Source organism: Corvus kubaryi, unplaced genomic scaffold, assembly GCF_017639235.1.
Source record: "Corvus kubaryi isolate FWS band 111438036 unplaced genomic scaffold, C.kubaryi_AGA036_p1.0 37308, whole genome shotgun sequence".
NCBI classification, from domain to species: Eukaryota; Metazoa; Chordata; class Aves; order Passeriformes; family Corvidae; genus Corvus; species Corvus kubaryi.
This window is the reverse complement of record NW_024581096.1, coordinates 21,890,830-21,904,916: the sequence shown is the minus strand read 5'-3', so window position 1 is coordinate 21,904,916 and position 14,087 is coordinate 21,890,830. Positions and strand designations below refer to the sequence as shown.

The window sequence follows — 14,087 nt, the reverse complement described above, 5'->3', positions numbered from 1 at the left end:
GGGGCAGATCTTTCAAGAGTTTCTCAGTGAAGCCATATGTTGTAGAAAAATCCTTCCATGTAGTTGCACATATATTGTGTAAATATATGTATACATACACCTGTTCAATATCACCTTGGCTCCATCCAGCCCTGTTCCTTGAAAGAAATCCAACTGTGCTTTCATTCCTTGAGGAGGACTCTGGGTAGAATAATTGACTGTATTTCCACTGGAGACAATGGAGCCTCATTGACTTCTGCTTTCCGTAACAAAGCACTGGGGATCCCTCAGGATCAATCTGGATTACAACCATTAAGCTTTCAAATATGAAATCACTGAGATTGTTTAAGGAAAGCACTTCATCAGCATTGGTTTTCACTGATTTCCTGTAGAGCTTTTTGGTTTTTTGGATAAGGGTATTATGGCAGCAGTAGATTTTTATATAGACACATCCTGGACCAGCGAATCTGCCCAGTCTGTGGCATGACGTAACTGGTAATTCAGCCTCTTGCTGGAAACTGCTCCCCATCTGCAGGATGTGGGGCTACTAGCAAGGAAATATCTACCCATTCATCCTTTCCCAAGGTCCACAATTCCCTTTGGAAAATGGAAAAGCAGCAGCTCATTTCTGCACCAAGAGAGACCTTAAACAAGTCGGGAGGTGTCCCCATCCTACTCCCTCCTGCCCCGCTGGTGTCCCAGTGAGGAAGGTGTTTGTCAGGATTGTGGGCTCACATCTCTTCTTTCCCCTTGCTCTGTCACCTTTAAAATAAGGCCAGCGTTTGGAAGCACTTAGGCCAGGCTTAACTTTATTGCCCTGTTGGAGTTCATGGGGATACGGACCACTGCAAACAGAAACACGTGCGGGTGTGTGGGATGGACACCTCGGAAAAAACCTCCGCAGGCTTTTCCAGGTTTCCCATTTCAAGCATCTTTGGTGAGATTTAGGGGGATGAAATACTTCTCTGGGATCTATTTCTTACCAAAATCAACCTGTAAAAAAAACATGGTTGTTTTTTTTACCACCGTGGTAAATTTGGCAATGAAATAGGGATGTTTGAGGAAGAAAATTGTTTTCCTTTGAAAAATGTGACTGATGCAGCAAATCCTGCTGCAAAAAATATCTTCCTGTGGCTCTCAGAGATGTATTCACTGAAGCTGATTACTGGGTTCCAAGTAGAAAGTTTAAAATCAGCCTGAAAAACTGAGGTATGAAAGGAAAATACTGTACCATTTCACAAACACCCCCCCCCCCAAAGAAAAACTGTCAAAATTTATTTTGCCCATGAAAATCTTTACATTTGATGATCATTTATTTTTCTGATTAAACAAGCTTCCTTCAAGTACTCTTCTGGAAAGTTTTCAATTCAATATACTTGAAATTAGAGTTTTCCTGAGCTGGGATAAGCAATCACTGCAACCTTTTCTATTATATTTTTGCTAGGTGTTCCTGTTATCCTTGTGAATCAAGGTGGGGTCTGGCACAATCCTTTCTTCTCTTTCTCCTGCTGTTCTTATTTCACACCTCTCTAGAAGTACTTTATTTTCTTCTCATTTACAGTGTAGGAGACCTGTTCAGCCTTCTATGAATGGTGATGATAAAAAAAAAAAAAAGTGAGCTAATTTCAAATATAGAAGGGCAAATAATTTCCAGGGTTCAGTGGGGACTTAATTGGTCTGCAGTGGTTTTGGACTCAAAGTTATCACTGAGATGTTTCAATTGTCATGGTCCACACCCAGATATTTTTCTGTATGGAAGTACTGGGTCTGGTTTGCAAGAATTTGGGGTTGGAATTGTTTAGACTAGAAAAACCCTGAAGTGCAACCATTCCCTCAGCTCTGCCACTAATCCATGTCCCCAGGTGCCACATCCACACGGCTTTGAAACCCCTCCAGGTGCGGGGACTCCACCACTGCCCTGGGCAGCTGTGCCAGGGCTGGATGCTTCCCATGAAGAAATTTTCCCTAATACCCAATAAACCTCTCCTGGTGCAACTGGAAGATGTTCCCTCTCCTCTTGTCTCTGTTCCCTGGGAGCAGAGCCCGAACCCCCTGGCTGCCCCCTCCTGTCAGGGACCTGTGCAGAGCCACAAGGTCCCCCCTGAGCCTCCTTTGATCCAGCCTGAGCCCCTTTCCCAGCTCCCTCAGCCGCTCCTGGGACTCTAGCCTGTTCCCCAGCTCCATTCCCTTCCCTGGACATGCTCCTCCTGGTGCTGAGGACATTTCCATACACCCTGATTATAAACCATTTTGAGAAGCAGCACCGTGAACAGCGTGCTTTGCTAGCTTGGGACAGATGTAATTTTTTCTTCAACACATTGGCTTTGGTGAATTGATGGAGGCAAATCTTTTTGATGGGAAAAAAAAAAAAAAGTAGGTTTTGTGGGAAATGAAGAGTAGCATGATTTTGTGCTTGAGGAGCTTGGGTGGGTGGTTGCTTGGTTTCTCCCATCCCCCAGGGGATGCCAGCTACGGGAGTACCAGGAAAAGCAGTGGGTGGCAATTGGTGTTCCTCTCCATGCCGACTTCGACAGTCACTGGATGCTGCCCAAGTTTTGCTCTGCCCTTATCTGGGGCCAGACACATTGTTCACTGCGACTTCATTTACTGATTTACCCAGACACTCCTTAGAAACCCAGTAGTCAGAGGAGCTGCAGATCGTGGTTTGGGTGTGGGGATGGAAACAGCATTAATGTTTTTTTTCCTATGGACTGAGAAAGCGTGTAATAAAAGTTTCAAAAGTAACCGTGTGCTGAGCACGGAGCTCTTCCAAGCCGTGTCTGGGAGTGCCAGGTTGCCCTAGGCTATCTTACACTTGATTTTGCCTCATCCTTCAGAAAGATTTCTCTTGTATAAACAATTTTGGTTGTGATTTGGGGTTTTTTTTGAATGTGCTTCTTTGAAAGAAAACCATCAGAAAGGCATGTAAGTGGAACTTGGTGTCCAGCTGCTCTCATCGGATTTATTGTATTAACAAAAACACGTATACCTGTGCCAGAAAGGAACCAGTATTTTATGAAATGCAGTGTTTTAGTCAGTGTGACCTCTCAATTTGGGGCAGAATCTCAAGAATAAGCTGCTCCGTAGTGCACCCAGCAAGGAGGAGAGGAGAGAGCCCAGTTATTTATCACTCAACATGATGGCCAGCCCTTTGGGGTTGTGCACACGCTGGCGAGCTGGGCTTAGCCAGGTGAGGCTGCTCATGGCTGCTGAGACGGGCTCCCGAGGGGTGAATCCTCCTCTGGGGACATCCTTGTGGCCAGGGGCCACGGGAGGTGCATGTGGGATGGGATTGTTGGCTGTCTGGTGCAGTTGAGGTGGCCAGGAGTTGTCTTCCAAAGCTGAGTGCTGGGGTGGGGTTTGGAAGCCCCACACTGGGCACTTGGGAAGGTTTTTCAGTCACTCATTCCTTGGATTGGACACCTGGGTTGGGGTCTTGTCACCAGTACAACTCAGTGACAGAGGACTTGAGTAACCAACCTCCCCGTTTGAAGATACTTTCCTCCATCTTCTTGCTTGTTTGGGTCATTCATGTGCAAACCTGATTTTTTAGTTAAATTACAGCCAGTTCTTTTTTCAAAAGAGGTGGTTTTCACCCCCCTCCCCAGATTTACCCGTCTCAGATGGGTGCACAGTTTGCAGGGGAAGTGGAGCAGATCATAGGAAAGTCAACCACAGAGTGACCTCTGTGGGGGCAAATCGGGGGTCGCCAGTTAGACGAGGGAGGGGCTTGTCTGGCTGAGCAGAGAACAAAAAGAATGAGATAAATCCGCTGTAAGAAAAACGAGATTTTAAAAAAAAAAACAAACCCTTAAAAAAAAAAAATCAAAACCACAACAACCCCCCAAGTTTTTCTTTCTGAAGAACTTTGTGTGCCGGTTTAAAAAAGGAAACTTGAACAGATCCGGTAAAAATCAGTCCGTGTCCTGGGTGTTGTTTAGACCTTAATAGTACAGGTGGACGAGGAGGGCCTGGTGCCAAATACTTTTGGTTTAGAGGGAGTGGTGGGAGTGAATTCTCCCAACCGCTCCTAGAAAGGCTTAACTTTCTGCACACAAATCAATGACAATCTCCGCTTGGCTGCAGACACCCAGGGAGCGACGCTGCCGGATTCCCCGCGCAGCCACGGCAGCCGAGGGGAGGACGAGGGTCGGCACCTGGAGAGGGAAGGTGGGTCAGATGCTCTATTTTTGGCTGCTGAAATATGTGATTTTTAGTTTTTAACCTCCCCCCCCGCCCCCCTCCAGCTTTTAGGGGTTTTGCAGGATATTGAGGGGAGGGGAAGGTACTTGAATTTATTGCTCGGAGGCTAATCGTGCTCATGTTGAAAATCTTTGGCGCGTTGGAGCGATCCTCTGTACTAATCTGTCGCCATTTACATGTGTTCTTAATTGCTGTTTGAACTCAAACCCGTGAATCTCTGTCTGATTTCTTTCCTTGCTATCTTGAATCTTTACCAAGCCCGGAGATTTTGGCTGTACATCAACACCTGTGCGATACAACTTCTCAATTCTCAGGGCTTTTTTTTTTTTTTGTAAGTCCAGCTTAGTTATATGTTTATTTGTTTTAGATAGGAAATACCAGTGCAAAAACAGATCTGCCAGTATGTCCAGCTGGGAAAGCAGAAGAGATCTCATGAGGCAGTTGATTAATATTTAGAATAGAATAGAATAGAATAGAAATAGATATTAATAGAAATATTTTAGTAGATGGAAATATATAATAGAAATATGTCTATAATAATACAAGATAGTACTTACTATATTTCCATTATATATTTTTTATACTTTCCTATTAGTATTTGTGCTGAAGGAGTTTTTGTTTCAGTTGTTCCTTGCAGAAAACTTGTGGGAAAAAATCCCGTTCTCCTCTTGAATAGTTAAAGCATCTCGGCAGATTTAATGCTGGCAAAGAAATTGTGATTAAAGATGTGCTGGGAGGCATGGTTGGGAGGAGGTCAATGCTTGGTGCAGGGTTAAGCCCAGCTCAAGCTGACCTGCTCCGTGCTGCCTGTGCTGCAAGCATGCAGAAGCCGCAGGTCCTTTATCTGGAGACCCCATATCTGGAGCTTGGGTGTAAATCTCAGTCTATCTTGGGAACTTTTTGCTTCTTAGCTAGCAGATGGGATGCAGTAGGACAGTGTGTTGCACCTAGTTAAGCGCTTATATTTTTAACAGCTCCTTCTCGAGATGAAACGCTGTTTCAGCAGCACAAATCCCCTCTCCAGCTCCCCCGACCCCATGTAGGCAATTCCCAGATCCACGCCGCGGATAAAAACAACAGCGCTGGTTTTGTTTAAGGTTGGGCTGAATGAAAACAGGAGGGGAGGAATGTGTTCAGCAGAGGAGGAACCGGCGCTCAGCCATCCCTGCGCTGCTCCCTGGCGCGCGTCGGGTGGACACAAACCCTCGGCGCGGCCATGCGCAGACCTGCAGCTTGTTCTGCCTTCAGAAGGGGGATGTGGAACCCCCTTCCAGTTCACTCAGGTGCAATATTTGGGGAAATGAAGCTGAATAGGACTTTTTCCTCCTCTCTGCTTGGTGGAAGTGGAATCAGAGAGGAGTTTCTCCTCCTGGGAGGATGTTGACGTTGCTGGGTCTATCCGAGAGCTGTTTGCAGGGAGTGATACCATGGGCATGGCCAACCTTCAGCATCTCCAGCACCCCACACTGGAGAGGAAACCTTTTACAGGCTTCTCGATGCATATCCTGATGTATCCACACCAGGACAGCCCAGCAAGGCTCCTAGAAAGGTAGAGGAGACGCTCTGTGGTGTTTCCCTGGTCTTCCAGTGCCTTCCATCACTCCCACCACTGCAGCAAGGACTTTCCAAACCCATACTCCAGAACAGGCAGCGTTTAACACTCACTTTTTGCCTGTGCTTGACGCTGTTTACTTCAGGTGCCAGGCAGTGAGGAGTCAGACCCGGCGTGTTTGAGCGCTGAGCAAGCACTAGCTGGAGAAACCTGGGATTTTCCAGTGAGCCCGAGGCTGTCCAGCACCTAACTCCTGGAGCCTCCTTTGAAATTCCTCCTCTAATTAATAAATAAGTAGCAAGTTTCACTGACATAATTTCAGAGCTATTGCTCTTAATTAAATAACAAGTTATTAAAATAGTTTCAAAACTGGAGTCTTCCCTGCCCAGTTCGTAGTCCTTGGTCTTTTTCCCATTAAATGTCCCTGGTGGAATGCCTTTATACACTTGTAACTAATTAGAAGAGGTGAAGGATCTCAGACCGCATAGAAACACGATATTATTGAGTGTGAGTGTACGATCCTGGAAACCAGGCAGTGAGGGGAGGACTCATCCCTGCCCCTGCCAGTGCCCCTGCCTTCCTGGCAGGATGGAGATGGGAATGCAGAATCATGATGGGTCTCATCTGCGTGGTGCTATTCTCATTAATATTTGTATTATATATATATATAAAATTTTATATAAACACAATATGTATTTATACATATATGCACCCATATAATGTATCTTTTTGTGCATGATACATATTATAAATTTCCTTACAATATATAAATTAATGTATATATAAAATAGGCTACTACTTTGGCATTTGATGTTGGAGAAGGGGCAGGCAGCACCCAGCTGCACCCTGCTGCAGGTCGGGTCAGCGAGGTAGCTGCACGGTTTATTTTCCTTTGCCTGAGAGAGCTTTACTCATGAATAGAGGGAGGGGATCTGAGGCTGGGATGCTTCTGCCAAGAATGATTTGGAGGCCTCTTTTTATTAGTCAGAGCTTTTTTATTCCTTACTGGAAGCCTGAGAGGAGCTGTGTGCCTGATGGCAACGTTGCTCACAGGTCTGCATGATTCTCAAGTATCGCTCATGTGAGCAGCTTGCCTTAATTATACATTTATTTCTCTCTGCTCTTGGGTTGCTTTCTTCCCTATTCCTCAAAAAGATGCCCTTGCACCTGAGGAATGGATGTGTGGTGGTTCTGAGTGACTTTTTTTTAGGTGGGCAAAAGGACACCATATCCCAGCTGTTGGTTTTGCAAGGGACTTGAAGTTCTTGGCAGCTGCAGAGGAGAAGGAGGAGGAGGAGGAGGAGGTGGGAATGTCCACACCATGAAGTCTCTGCGCTGTCTCCATGTGGGTTCAGGCAGATGTTGGGACCATCAAATGACTTCCACCTCCTGGGGAGAGGCAGCAGCCCAGCACTGCTGGCCCCCACCCTGCCCTGCCTAGCAGGGAACCAGTTTGGGAAGTGCCTCCGTGTTGCCCGTGGATGATCCAGCCCAGGAGGAGGAAGGAGACCACTTTGGACTGAGGTCCTGGCACTGCTGGGAGGAGGCAGGGTGGAGGGATGGAGACCAGCCAGCTTCCTAACTATGCAAACAACCCACACCCATGCTCAGTGTTTATCCCTGCCGAGCCCGTCACCATGGTATCTGGGCACCTTTTGCCAAGGTGAGTTGAAGCTGATGGACCAGATCCTCAGCCAAACCCCAGGCTCTCTAGGCATGTGCCTGGGAGGTCTCCTACATCAGCTGGATCTTCCAGAGCTACTGCTGCTGGGATAATCCCAACCATTTTGCTGCTGCCTTTGGACCCCCTGCTGCTACCTGCCCAGTCACTGGCTGACTCCTGTTGCCATGAGCTCCTCCAAGCAGGTGCATCCTCAACTCTGCCATGAAATTCCCTTGTGCTGTGTCACACCATGGTGCCCGGTGGGTGGCCAGAGAGGTGGATCCACAGTCTTTGTGCTGGCACTGCTGTCATCATGCAAAATTTGAGCCTGTTCTCTACCGTGTGGCTTGGGGAGGGAAGAGGAGGAGGAAGAGGAAGAGGAAGAGGAAGAGGAAGAGGAGAGGAGAGAAGAGGAGAGGAGAGCAGAGGAGAGGAGAGGAGAGGAGAGGAGAGGAGAGGAGAGGAGAGGAGAGGAGAGGAGAAGAGAAAAGAGAAGAGAAGAGAAGAGAAGAGAAGAGAAGAGAAGAGAAGAGAAGAGAAGAGAAGAGAAGAGAAACCAGAAAAAGAAAACAGCAAAGAGGGAAGAAAAGCAAGAGCATATTTTTTTCTGCAAGTCTATTTAGCTGAAAAAATAAGTTTTTGTTACCAATGCTGAGCAATTTCAAAATGGGAAATGTCCCCTCTTGCTTTACCAGCAAGTTACTGCCCCGGCCACTCACTGAGGGGGTGAGAAGAGATAAGCCACATCAGCTCATCCCTGTCTCCTGTCTCCACTGTCCCTCCAGACCTTCTCCCCAGCCTTGCAGGAATGCAGACTTCTGGTGCAGCTGCCTTCCCTGCACAGAAATAATCATTCAGGGGATGAGACTCAAGGCAGCCGTGGATGGATTTGGTGGCTTCTCGTTTCCAAGTGATTGCCCAGCTGCTGTCACAGTCTGTGCTGAGGGACTGAGTGCCAGCTGAGAGGGGGCTCTGGAAGACCACCTCAGCTGGGATTAGTACCTCCATGCCACAGCTGGGTGCTAAAAAGGGATGGGCTGTGAAAGAAATGGGTCAGATTTGCTTTCCTCTGTTGTAGAATGATTTGGGTTGGAAGTGACTTTAAGGATCATCCATTCCACGTGCCTGAAATGGGCAGGGACACCTCCCACTACCCCAGGTTGCTCCAAGGCCTGTCCAACGTGGCCTCGGACACTTCCAGGAGTGGGATATCATTGTTTCCAACTCTCACTGCCTTCTCTCTTTAGGGAGGTCTTTTGCTTCGTGTTGAATTTATGCGTGAGGCAACCTCCCCCATGGACAGGAGGCAGATCCCAGCCTCTTCAAGGTGCTGGGTGGCTTTGGGAGCTGCAAGGGGACATGAGAACCTCTGAGTGTTGCAGGGTTGTGATTTACATCCGGGCCCAGGCCTAGTTTACTTTGGGCAATTTATACCCTCTTAGTCACGTCTGAAGAGAAATTAAAGAGATTAGCTCTTCTGAGCTTTAATTTCCCTGCATGTAAAGTAAGTTCAGTAGTTGCATTCCATGAGTCTTGGTCTGGCTTTGAGAGGTCTTGGAGATCCTCTGGATACAAGGTGGTAAAATGAATGCTAAGTGTTGCATGGAAAGAGGATGACAGATTTTATGCTTGTGGCTGCAGCGGAGGAGTCAGGTTGCAATATTCCAGCCTTTCCACTGTGCACATGCACTTTCCAAACAGTTTTGTTGCAATTAATTACAGTGCAATTAAAGCAGAACGACCGTGCTAACTAAGGGCAAAATCTTGTGAAACAAATGGTGTTTGGGCTGATTTTGTAATTGCTCCAAGTTCCTCAGATACAAATTACAGTTGTTAGGGCTCCTGATTTATGGCAGAGCAATATACACACAGATAACTCAGGGCAAGGGCTGCCTGCGTGGGCTGCAGGTGCAGAGGCCCATGTCCCATCAGTTCTCCTTGTTGCTGACCCATGAAGGGTGGGTTCTCTTTGAACTGTCCCTTAGCCAGCAGGACACAGGTGGCACCAGCTGTCCCTCTCTGCCTCATCCCCAAGGCTTCTCAGGAGGTTTCCTCACCAGGGAGGTGTTGGTGCTGCTCTGGGTGCAGCTCCATTCTGGGCAGAGGGGTACATGAGAGCCATGAATGGGGACGTGGTGGTCAGAGGGATCCCATTCATCCATGGTGGTCCATCTATGGGAGAACGTGGCCGATGATGCTGGAGCTTGTCCAAAGAAGGGCAGTAGAGGTCAGGAAGTGTCTGGAGCACAAATTTGATGAGGAGCAGTTGAGGGAGCTGGGAAAGGGGCTCAGGCTGGAGCAAAGGAGGCTCCGGGGGGACCTTGTAGCTCTGCACAAGTCCCTGACGGGAGGGGGCAGTTGGGGGGGGCAGGGGTGGGTTGGGCTCTGCCCTCAGGGAACAAGGGGCAGGATGAGAGGAAGTAGCCTTGAGTTGTGCCAGGCGAGGTTCAGGTTGGATACTGGGAAATTTTCTTCACAGAATGAGTGGTCAGGCATTGGCACAGCTGCCCAGGGCAGTGGTGCCATCTTCATCCCTGGGGGGATTTAAAAGCCATGTGGATGTGGGACTGGGGGACATGGGTCAGTGTTGGGCTGGGCAGTGGTGGGGAGATAAATGGTTGGACTCAACAGCATTTTCCAACCTGAATGACTCTGTGATTCTACTGAATGGCTTAGCCCTTCGGTCCCAACCTTTAGGTGCTTACAGAAGGTCCCTGTGAGGGTGAGCAGGCGAGGCTTGGTGTTGCTAAATCACAGAGAGACCCTGCTGCTTGATCCCTCTCAGTCTGTCCTGTGGGGCCGGAGTAAACCACGATGGATCAGCTGGGGAAGGTGACCTGCAGAGGGAATACAAAGAGGTTGTGTCCTTGTTGGCTTGTCTGGGGCATTTTGTTGCATGGATTGGTTTCCTCTGCTCCTGTTTATAGCTGTACTGGGAATATCGCGCTTTGTTTTTGTGCAGGAAGCCCCTTTCCACATTAGAGAACTGGAGTGGGTGTTTTCCCACCTGTAATTAAAAGGAGTGAACCTGTGACTTTTTAGCAAAGAAATCCTGTGTCGTGAGTGTTTAGAGGTTATTAGAGTTAAAGCATTTCAAGAAATCCAAACAAAAACCGCCAGGTAATTCAGATACCACAATCTGGAGTTTAGAAATAAGTGAGGCAAGTTTCTGAAAACGTCAAGAGATCGAGCAAAAAATGAGATGAGCTTAAACGATCAATTCTTATAATCAAGCCCTTCTGTATTCATTTTTTTACCAATGGATAATGGGATTTGGGCTGTGAGTTGATGTTCCAGTGCTGCCATGAACCTACTTGGACACACCAAGGGCTCCCCACAGGGTCATAAAATAAAATCATAGAAACACAGAACAGTTTTTTGGAAGGGACCTTCAGGATTACCTGGTTCCAGCCTCCCCTGGGACAGGGACACAGACAGCTTCCACTGTCCCAGGTTGCTCCAAGCCCCATCCAACCTGGCCTTGGACACTGCCAGGGATCCAGGCGCAGCCACAGCTGCTCTGGGCACCCTGTGCCAGGGCCTGCCCACCCTCACAGACAGCAATTCCTTCCCAATATCCCATCTGTCCCTGCCCTCTGGCAGTGGGAAGCCATTCCCTGTGACCTGTCCCTCCATGCCTTGTCCCCAGTCCCTCTGCAGCTCTCCTGGAGCCCCTTTAGGCCGAGCCAGGGGCTCTGAGCTCTCCCTGGAGCCTTCTCTTGTGCAGCTGAACACCCCCAACTCTCCCAGCCTGTTGTCATAGGAGAATATTCCGCCATGGAGTGCTAATCTGTTCACCAGCCACCACAAAATCCTGTGGTGCTCACGCACATCCTTTGCTGTGGGTCTCAGGTGTACCTGGAAAACCAGGGTGTTTCTCACCACCACTCCAGCTGTGGATTGGAGCTGAGCATCTTCCCCCAGCAGGTTTTGGGTACCGGTGCTCCCCGCAGCACATCCCACCATCAGCTGGGCTCCTGCTCTGAATACTAAATCCTGAGACAGAGAGAAGGAGCCTGAACGCTGATTAATTTGAGCCTGCGCTGCTCTTATCCTGGTTTCAAAGTAATTGTCTCTCTTGTCCACAATTTTCTCTCCTTACATTTCACTGCATATTTATTAGGTTTTTGTGAGGCTATCTGCAGCCACATTAAACCAATTTACTTCTTGAAATGTCTGACCTTTGATCTTCCAGCCACTGCCTTTCAGAGCCAGAAAAAGAGCCTTTAATAACGTGTCACATGAAAGGCTGGCTGCAGAGGCTGTCACTTGCACACCCCAAATCCAGTTAATAAACTATCGGATGAATCAATTATTGCCTCATGATTGTTACCTATATTTCTGTGCTAAACAGGAAGAGTATTTCCCCCCTCTTCTCCCAGTCGCTTTGTAAGGCAAATGCGTGCAAACAGCTATAGCTAGTATTTCTCAAAAAACATCCTCAATCTTTGTAGGCAGTTCTGATCTTGGCAGATGTGTGGGGAGGGGGTTTGCAGAGACATTAGACTGTCTGTGTGCATCTCATTTGAGGAGTCCCTGCAGCATCCCTGTGTGCTGTGTCTCCTGGGCCCCTCCAGCTGCCCTCTGCAGCAGGCACAGGAGAGGAGAGGGGGTTTAGTGGGTTGCAGAGTGCTTTGCTGGGGCTATTTCAGCTGTTTTCCAGGTAGCAGCAGTGAGGCAGGGGTGTGCCTGGGCTTCTCCATCACAGCAAGGTTGGAAGCTGCCACCCCAATGACTGCACTCCTCACTGTCACCTCCCAGCACCCCGGGCACCTCCTGGTGTCCTTGTGCATCAGGGCTGGACACTTCTGTGTCTTTGCTGAAGGACAGGCATTCTGTTCCGGGGGTGGTGCCTCACCTCCTGACCCATGGAAAGGACAGACTGGGGACAGGAGCCCTTCCAGTGGGCTGCTGGCAGTGTTGGCACAGCCAGCTCTCCGTGGTAGGAGTCAGGGCAGCTCACGTCATGGTCTTTGCTGTATCCGGCCACACCACGTGCCTTTTATTTTGCATTCCAGTTATGTAGTTGGAGTCAGGCATGTTATCTCTCATTGCTACAGAGCCATAGAGCTCTTGGGGGATTGCTGAGAAAAACACAGGCAGATGTGGCCAAGCCGGTGTTGAAGTAAAGACTTGGGGATGGAGCTGGTGGGATCCCTTGGGGTGTCCACAGCCTCTGCACACAAGACACTGCTGCCCTGAACCCCAAGAAGACACTGGGTCTAAGATGCCTTTTCTTTCAGGCTGCTGGCTCTCTGCATCTGGTTTGGCCTGCGGTTGGGGAGGATGGAGAGCATTGTTCAGGTCCTCATGAAAGCCAGAGCATCCATGAGGCCCGAGGGCTACAAGGAGGCCCCTGCTCAGGCTGTGGGGCTTTGCTCAGGCTTTGGGGAGAGGTATCCCCAGCAATCCCAGCTGCCCTGGTAGGGGCAAATCCCTCCCTATTCTGCTGAAATCAGCAGCGAAACTGGGTTTCACGGGGGTGGAATGGGCCAGTGAAGTTTAAGCACAGCAGTTACAGTTTCTGTCACCCGCAAGGTTTTCTGATGTGTCACTCTGGAACAACGTCTTGCCTAGGAGCTCCATTTCACTCCCAGTGACATCTCTCTAGGGCAGGAGCAGGCAGCTGTCCAGAGGGTACAGATCCATCCTGGAAGTGGCCTTGGCAACACACTTCAACATCCATGTATTATTTATTTTCCCTGACTCTTTTCATCCCTTACATAGTTGCTTAACAGCATCAGCCTTTCACAAAGGGATGGAGAAGGGCTGAAAAATGCAGGAGGCAACCCAGGTCTTCTCTCTCTGCTTTAATCTTCCCAGGGTGACTTCTCGCTTGCCATATGGGGATGGGACATGCTCCTGATGTCCCCAGTCTGCAAAATACCACAGCACTGAGCAGAAGCAAAGTCTCGAGTTTCAGGGGAAGGAAAAACCATCTGCATTGCTCTCTGGCACATCTGTGCTGATTTGGCTCTGTGAGGACTTGGTTTCAAGCTTGTAGGATTCAGCCTCTTCAGAAAGGCTGGGATTAATTGCTGAAATGAGGAGTGCTGAAAGCTGGGTGAAGAAGAGGTGGAGAGAAAGAGGGAAGCATGGAAATACTCTGGGTTGATAAATCCTTGTGTCAGTCTTGAGTTTATTAACATTCATGGTTAAGATTGTTCTGTAGGAGATTATCTGCTGGGCTTTGCCTGCCGTGGATGCTGAGGGAGGTAGAAATGAGCATCACTGGGGAATCACAGAACCATGGAATTGTTTAAGTTGGAAAAGCCAGAAGGTCCCCCCTGAGTTCCCTTTTCTCCAGGCTGAGCCCCTTTCCCAACTCCCTCAGCTGCTCTTCATCAGACCCTTCACTTTGTAAGTTTCAAAGCAAATCTCAGATTTGAGACAAGATTCAGATGGTCCTGAAGACTTTAATAAACTTTCATGAAAAAAATAACTGTGCCAAACCAGACCTTACTCTTTTCATTGTTGATTGCTTTTCGGATAGAGGCACTTAGTCTACTTTCCAGCTTTAATCCTGACTCACACCTTGCTTCCTGCTTCCTGAGGCAGGTAAAAAGTCATGATCAGACACACGTTTTATTCAGGACTGTTTAGAAGTTAAGCTTCAGAGAGGAAATTAGGCTGGAATAAGACAGGGATGGGGAGAAGTACCTGTGTTAGTCCCGGCCATGGAAAGCCAGA

General features: G+C 48.4%; 1 protein-coding gene across 6 annotated transcripts in view; it reads left to right on the top strand.

The window, feature by feature from the left end:
- ZBTB7C (zinc finger and BTB domain containing 7C) overlaps positions 1-14,087 on the top strand; it is a 150,329-nt gene that overhangs the window by 100,031 nt on the left and 36,211 nt on the right. Inside the window, exon 1 of one of the 6 annotated variants that reach the window (XM_042028843.1) lies at positions 4,022-4,149. The exons of the other annotated variants lie outside the window; for them this stretch is intronic. The gene's annotated coding sequence lies outside the window, so the exon portion shown is untranslated. Of the gene's footprint in view, positions 1-4,021; positions 4,150-14,087 lie in introns of those variants that run through there. 6 annotated transcript variants of the gene reach the window in all.